General features: G+C 37.6%; 1 pseudogene; it reads left to right on the top strand.

The window, feature by feature from the left end:
* Positions 1–5,892: 5,892 nt before the first annotated feature.
* On the top strand, positions 5,893–6,433 carry LOC110300830 (annotated as a pseudogene).
* The last annotated feature ends 1,348 nt before the right edge of the window (positions 6,434–7,781 follow it).

Below are 7,781 nucleotides of genomic sequence, written 5' to 3'. Positions count from 1 at the left end.
CTACTTGGAGGCATACAGTCAGGCCAGGGCTTATTTGTTTAGATGCTTTATTTTATTGAAGATGCTTTCTTTTTTTTTTCCACTGTATGGTTTTGACTTCTTCATAAAAAGAAAAAAAAAGTGTTCTTAGGTGTGTGGGTTTATTTCAGGGTCTATTTGATTCCATTAATCAACCTGTCTGCTTCTATACCAATACCATGCAGTTTTTATTACCATTTCTCTATAGTACAGCTTGAGATCAGGGATGGTGGTACCTCCAGAAGTTAAAATAACATTTTAATAATATATACTTGGCCCCAAAATTCAGATAGTTGATATTCATTAATTCTTCTCTAAATACTTATAGAGATATATAATAAGATAAACTTGAGGTGTTGCAATATATTAAGTCTTTCTTTTCTTCCCCCTTTCTTTGTAACTCCCTCTCTTCTCTCTTTCCATCCCTTCATTCCACTCTCACACTGGATTTTGAATCATGAGTGCTAGCTAACCAAGCATTCTGTCACTGAGTCACATTCACCCTTATTGAATTTTTCAAAAATTCCACAAACGAAATGGTAGTAGATTCATGCTAGTCTTTAGGATAAGGACAAAAAACAATTCAAAGCTTGTTTCGGGGGAAAACACCATAACTTATTATGCATTTTGCCCCAGAGAATATCCAATTTTAAGTATATGAGATGTGCATACAGACACAATGAGACAGTTTGAGTTTTGTGAGACCAGATCAAACCATGAACACTGGAACTTAGCCTCTTATGGATGTGTGGTTATAGATTTTTATTTTTTACAATGAGAATGTGAGTGGCATGCTTAGAGTGAGTCTGTGGCTGAGGGCTTGACTGGATAATAGTTGTGCTCTTTGGCTTTTGGTATTTCTATGTGATTAAGCCCTGAAGAACAGAGTCTGTCCTCAGCTGTTAGGTTCATGAAGAAAACGAGTAAAGTGACATTGACTTAACGTTCTAGTTCTCCAAAGGAGAGACCATTGGCCTAACACTTTCCTAACGTGTACCTGTCGACAGGTTTAAGTTGGTTCTAATGGGAGTTACCCTGGTCTAGTTTGCAGGGAATGATGCACAATTAATAAGAACTGTGCTCTGTTTGATGTTTTCTCAAACTGTATGCTATTTATCTTTCTAAGAAGTTGAACCATTTAAAAACAATAAGTCTTTCTTCTCCATGGCACACAAATGATCAACATTTTAGATGATCAAAACAATTTTTGTGCCAAAGATATCCCCATTTCTAGCTTGGCTTTAGTTGCTAGTGTTGATTTATAGCAGAAAGCACCACTTCATATTTTTTCCAAGCATCAAAAGTCTTAATGTGTTTTATAAGTACTCAGAAGTGCTTAAAATACACAAACTTTTGCATTCCTATTTTTTTCATTCTTCTGTAAGCATGTATTTAAATCGGCTAAACAGATGGCTTCCTACTTGTGAGAAAAAAAATGCCCAGAGTAGTCACCTCAAGATGGAGAACTCAGGTTAAATTTCATTCTGGAGTGTGCTTTTACTACCAGGTATTTAACCTTTGAAATGGAGGGTATTCAAAGAAACAAGGAGAAACTCATAGTGATCTCTTTGACATTGGTGCGGAGGACTTTTTGAGGCAGTGTCGTTCTAGAAATTTCATAATTAAAAGCTTTGAAATGAAAATTATGTATAATCTGGGATCAAATGCAGGGCTTCATATATTCTTAACAAGTGCTTTCCCACTGAGCTATATATTCAGATCCCAACACTTTACAATATTTTAAAAAAACCAAATTTTCAAAGCTTTCCAGTTTCCTCTTGACTTCAAAAACTATAGGAGAAAACACTTTGGGTGTTTCTTCATAACTCTAGGAACTGACACAGAAAGATCTGAATGCAGTTATGGAGAAGGCAATAGGTGTTTTGTTGATTCTGACTAATACAGAAGTGTCTTCTGCAGTCATTTTCAACCTGTAGTTGCCTCTTGTTGAACGTACACTTGGCAAAGGCCAAGAAGGAGTGGATCAGTGAAGTGTGCAAGGATGTGCAAATAGTACATGGTTAATTTTTGAGACATTAAGCACCTTAAATGAGTACAATTAAGAGTCCCTTATGTGATAGAATGAACTGAATGAAAGTCTGTCTTTTAAGCTTGTGCTAAACCTGTTTTGGAACCGACCAATTTTGGAAGGTAGAATTTGGGGACCTACCAGAGAGGAATTCAAAGAAAACATCTTGTTTCAGACAGACCCGGGTTTAAGTTTTGTCTTCATTGTTCTCAGCCCTGTGATCTGTGGATATGATTTAGATTTTATAAGCACCTTCTATGGCTTCATATAATAGTGAAAATTTCTTCTATTAATATTAAATGGTGTAATACATATAAGATGGTATACTATAATTTCTCAATAAAAGATAGCCATTTCCATGTGAGAGAACATTTTAAATAAACAGAAAAAAAAAAGGAGGGAACTGGCCGTGTTTACAGGGTAATAAGAAGATTATGAATGGAGAAATGGATTGAATCAGAGAAGCAAAGTTGAATGATATAAAAAGATAAATTAGTACCAGTTGAAATCATTCATTTTTTCCTCATTAAGAATTGATTGAGCTTGTTTATGTCAAAAGTCCTCTGTTAGGTATAGAGATGAAAGTATAAGGGAGATGTTGCCTTGAAACTCTGTCAGGTGTTAAAAATCTGGGGCTCTATGTTTAGGATGATTCTTCAAGAAGGGAGGTAGGGGAGTGGGTGGGGAAGCGTGTGGGGGACTTTTGGGATAGCATTTACATTTGGAAATGTAAATGAAATAAATACCCAATTTAAAAAAAAAGAAGGGAGGAGCTTGTGAATGCTAGTTTTTGGTGATTAGCATAGAATATTGTTTTCATGATATATAAAAACACTTGCTATCTTCTTTTTTGTTTGTTTGTTTGTTTGTTTTTCTTTTTCCAATTTTTTATTAGGTATTCTCTTCATTTACATTTCAAATGCTATCCCGAAAGTCCCCTATGCCCCGCCCCTCGTCCCCCCTCCCCTACACACCCACTCCTACTTCTTGGCCCTGGAGTTTCCCTGTACTATCTTCTAATGCTATGCTATGCTATGCTATGCTATGCTATGCTATGCTATGCTATGCTATGCTATGCTATGCTATGATGTGTGATCATATCTTGTGGCTCATTTCTTTGTGAGACAATCCATTCAAATGTGCTAGGAGAGGTCTTGTATTTAGGAATTCATTTCATCCCCCCCAAACAAAGCCCTGGCTTTGAAACTACTATCACACTTCTGGTTAAATCTTTCATTTAGTTTGGGATTTTCCACACATGCAGCTGCATTGGGGCTACCATCTTGGTGGTCATTAGGGATTGGGACTAGAATAACTGTTCTGGATTCAGGAGAAACGTGGAGATTTACGTGTCTGGATATCAGAGCTATTTTGATTATGAGCTGTGAGTAGATATTCCTACCTTGTTGGTAGAATTCTTTAACCAGAAGTGCTAAAATAGAGAAAACACCAGAAGCATGCCAGAATTCTAGATTGTAATGACTGAATATAGACTTTTTCTTTTTTCTTTTTTTTGATGAAACTTTGCTTGAATGGTTTCTAGATCTTCTCACACAGGTTTTGCATCTTGTTCTCACTAGTAGGTCTATTACTATTCTCTTTACTTTCTCCATTAGCTCAGTAGAACCTAGATCACAGACTGGCACAGACTGGCTAACTATAGTCTCTGTGAGCGCCTTTGAGATCTGCTTAGTTGATTTTTTCAGACCTGTTCTCTGGCCTTTAGACTCCTTCCTTCCCCTCTTCTTCAGGTTCCCTTGGCTTTGCCTAGTATTTGGCTGTGGGTCTCTGCATTTGTTCCTATCAGCTGCTGGACAATGAATGGGTACCATACACTATTGTGTGTCTAATTGCTCTTAAGATGATCATATTTTGTTTCTTGGCTTAGAAAGTATCATCGGGGTCTAGGATTGAAGACATAATCTAAGAGGAAGGTGTAATACTCTCCTCTAATATCTAAGCACTGGCTTTATGACCGTTGTTATATATGATTTTATACCTGACTTTGACGCCTGCACACAAACATTGATCTACACAGAGCTCAATTTATTCTTTTTTGGTGGCTGTTCAGTTCAGGTGGTTAGGGCACCAGCTAATGAGAGTGAGGTCACAGGTTCAATCTTTGTGTGGGCCACGGAGGCTTGCTTTGTTCAGTGACCACAGACTTGGTTCAGCCAGCTGTCTAGCATATGTCTGCCCTGGGTCATAAGAGGACAGGGTAAGAGCGTGTGGATGGACAAGACCGAATCCATTTCCAGCATTAGGGAAAGCCAAGCCAAGCACATGTCCTGCTAATGGGGGTCAATGGTGTTTCATTTAAATGAAGTTGACATTTTATTACTTCTGGCTGAGAAAGTCTTTTGAATGCCAAAGTTAAATGTGTTTGCGCTTGTGTCTGGTGTGTGTGTGTGTTTGTGTGTGTGTGTGTGTGTGGGCATTTCTAGTAAATGAAAAGTTGTAGAAAACCTGAGGTGATTACAGGTTCTTAAGCATAGATTAATGATGTAAATATTTAAAATGTTGGTTTAGTGTTAATAAAAAGATAGTTTAGTATGATTACACAGGACTTTCTTTTTTTTTCAAATATCTGTCGGCCAGTGAAATAAAAAGCTGCTTCTTCAGGTGGCAGTTGATAATGACTGATTTTGTTTATGAATGGAAATATTTCTGTTGTAGTGCTGAAGATCAAATTCGAGCATTCGAGCATTCGAGCATGCTCTGCGAGTAGTCTTTCACTGAGCTGCATTCTTCAGCTTCTTAATGAGAAATTTCAATTGAGCTTTCTGCTACTCAGACCACTACACACTAGCAAACCAGGTATGGTTAATTATGCTCCCCCAGATTTTAGTCATTATTCAGGTGATAGATTCCAGCTCATATGTTTAGGTAAACGTGTCTCCTTATCAACTTCATTATTTAGCATTAGGCTTCTTTTAGACTTCAAACTGGATCAAAAGCAACCAAATTCTAAACTTGACTGCTTCAGCTGTTTCCTGAAGCTGGATCTTTACCTAAACTGAACAAGTAATTTGACACGGTAGAGGGAGGGCAGAGAGCAGAGGGAAATTTAGCAAAACTCACGTATTGAATATTCTAGTCACATTAGTGGGTATGTGTATCTTGAAATTCCTTTAATAGGCAATATATTTAAATGGGTTAAGAAATAAGAATACAAAATAGTGCATTGTCAAAAAATTGCTTCTTCTGCTGCACCCAACATCCAACTCTTGTCTACCTTTTTGTCCAGCCATTCATACATATTTTTTGTATATTGTTCCAGGATTTATTTTTGTCAAAATATCTTAAACTCTCTCTGCTTTTAGTAGACGGAAACATTACATGCATTGTTCTTACATTTGAATTTTTTACTTAATTACATAACCCAGAAATCTTTCATATGAGCAGAATGGCTTCATTTTTATAGTCATATACTCTTCTACTGAGTTTATGGATTATCATTTATTTTTTCTTTAATGATTAATCTTGGTGTATTTTCTGTTATAGAAAAGAATATAATTAATTACTGTGGGATGTAATTATTTACTTTGGAGTATACAAAAAGCATTCTTATCTTTTAAAATATGTGTATAGTATTCCTCCAAGTGATAAAACTACAATTATTTATTTCCTTACAGATGAACCAGCTTGCTTCTATAATTATACTATTTGTTGTATTTTTTCTAAGATGAAGGAATATGTGTAAGTGAATGTTTTTTAAAATGTACATGTTTTGCTTCTGCCACTGGATATGAGCTCTTCTCGTGAGAGAGCTGTCCCTCTTTCTAAGGTGGCCTCTGTAAGGACAAAGCCATGTTCAGCTCAGAGCACCAAGATTGTGAAGCCCAATGGTGAGAAGCCGGACGAGTTCAAGTCTGGCATCTCTCATGTGGGAACTCAACATCACTGCACTCAAGGAAATTGAGTTGGTGGTGGTCGGAAAGCTATCATAATTTTTGTACCAGCTCCTCAGCCTGAATCCTTCCTCTAAGTCCGGCTATTTCGTGAATTGGAGAAAAAGTTCAGTGGGTAGCACGTGGTCTTCATTGCTCAGAGGAGGATTCTGCCCAAGCCAACTCGGAAAAGCCGTAGGAAAAATAAGCAGAAGCGCCCCAGAAGCCGCACCCTGACAGCAGTGCACGATGCCATCCTTGAGGACTTAGTTCTTCCCAAGTGAAATTGTGGGTAAGAGGATTCCTGTGAAACTGGATGGCAGCTGGCTCATAAAAGTCCATTTAGACAAAGCACAGCAGAACAATGTGGAACACAAGGTTGAAACTTTTTCTGGTGTGTACGAGAAGCTCACAGGCAAGGATGTTAATTTAGAATTCTCAGAGTTTCAGTTGTAAAGAAAATGACTGAATAAAGTGTCATTCATAGTAAAAAAAATGTACGTGTTTTATGTGATACATGTGAATTCTGGCAGTGCAAAGAAAGTAATGTGCTTAGCTGAAGTTACTTGGATTCAGTGATAGAAAATGATACGAAGATGAGAGTCTATATGATCATAGCTGAGTGGAAACACGCAGATGGGATCCATTTCTTCTGTGGATAATTTTTTAGATACACTCATCACTAGCTTTGGGGAGAAGTTCTGTCACTATGTTGGAAATCTTTCCAGAAGACAAGATAGTGATAAAAATGATGATTAATATTGGTACATGCAACGTACAGAAAGTACTACATTACAGATTATTTTATGTGAATCCAGTTAAGTATATTATCAAGGACTATAGTAATTTATTTTAAACAAATAGGTAAAAAAGAAGGTTCATTCCAGGCAATGTGGCCCAAGAGCACTGCCCTTAATAGTTTTCCACATGCTTTGAAGTTAGCATAGCTGCTGGGCATTTTCTAGTACATGTGACCAGGTAGTTCCTTTTAAACAAAGGGGCTTTGAGTGAGTGGTAGATGAAAGACTGAGTGAAGAAGAGACACTGTAAGTGTGCCATTTTTAATGATGTAGTTCTTGTAGATTATTCATACATTCATTTATTCATTCATTCATAAATCCATTCATTTACTTTCAAATCCATTCATTAACTTCATTGGTTTATACATTTCTTGCCAGATTTAATCGTAATTTGGCTGTAAGTACACTACTTATTGTGCTAAGGGCTGGAAAACCCAAGTACAAGATAAGATGCAGAGCATATCCTATCATCTCGAATAAGGAAGTAAGCAATGGACAGGAGTGTAGGGGAGTATCTCTTGTAAAGTGCCCTGGCACCTTCAAGAAAGGACAAAATAACATCACTAGGTAAGTGACAATGGCATTTGTCCTGGAGAACAAGACAACTGGAGCAAGAAAAGCAATAAGATAGAGTTAGCTCCCAATACAGTGATTTATTGAAAGACGACATTGGCTGTGTCAGGGAACTGCCAGTCAGAAGCCAATGAAAGGAACAGTGCCCATCCACTTTCCACAGAACTAGGGCATACACTTGACACAAACTGGTTCCGTGTTGTCCATTGGTGATGAGTTGGATGTTTGGCAGATAACTTTGTGTCTCTCTAGATGCACACAGAGGGTGGATTCTTCAGCTTTGATAACAAAATTATAGCATTTAAGAGTTGAACTAGGCCCATGGTCCTCTACCCCTGCATGGTGTATGACTGTGGGTCCCAGAGCACGCCTGGAATGAAAGTCCTCTTGCAGTTTGCATCAAGACCGTTTCTTGTGAGTGATTTGAGGTGTCACCTCTCCTGAGTCAGAACATGGGGGAATCCTCACGTT

This window comes from Mus caroli, chromosome 8 (assembly GCF_900094665.2).
Source record: "Mus caroli chromosome 8, CAROLI_EIJ_v1.1, whole genome shotgun sequence".
NCBI classification, from domain to species: Eukaryota; Metazoa; Chordata; class Mammalia; order Rodentia; family Muridae; genus Mus; species Mus caroli.
This window is presented reverse-complemented; position numbering and strand designations above follow the sequence as displayed.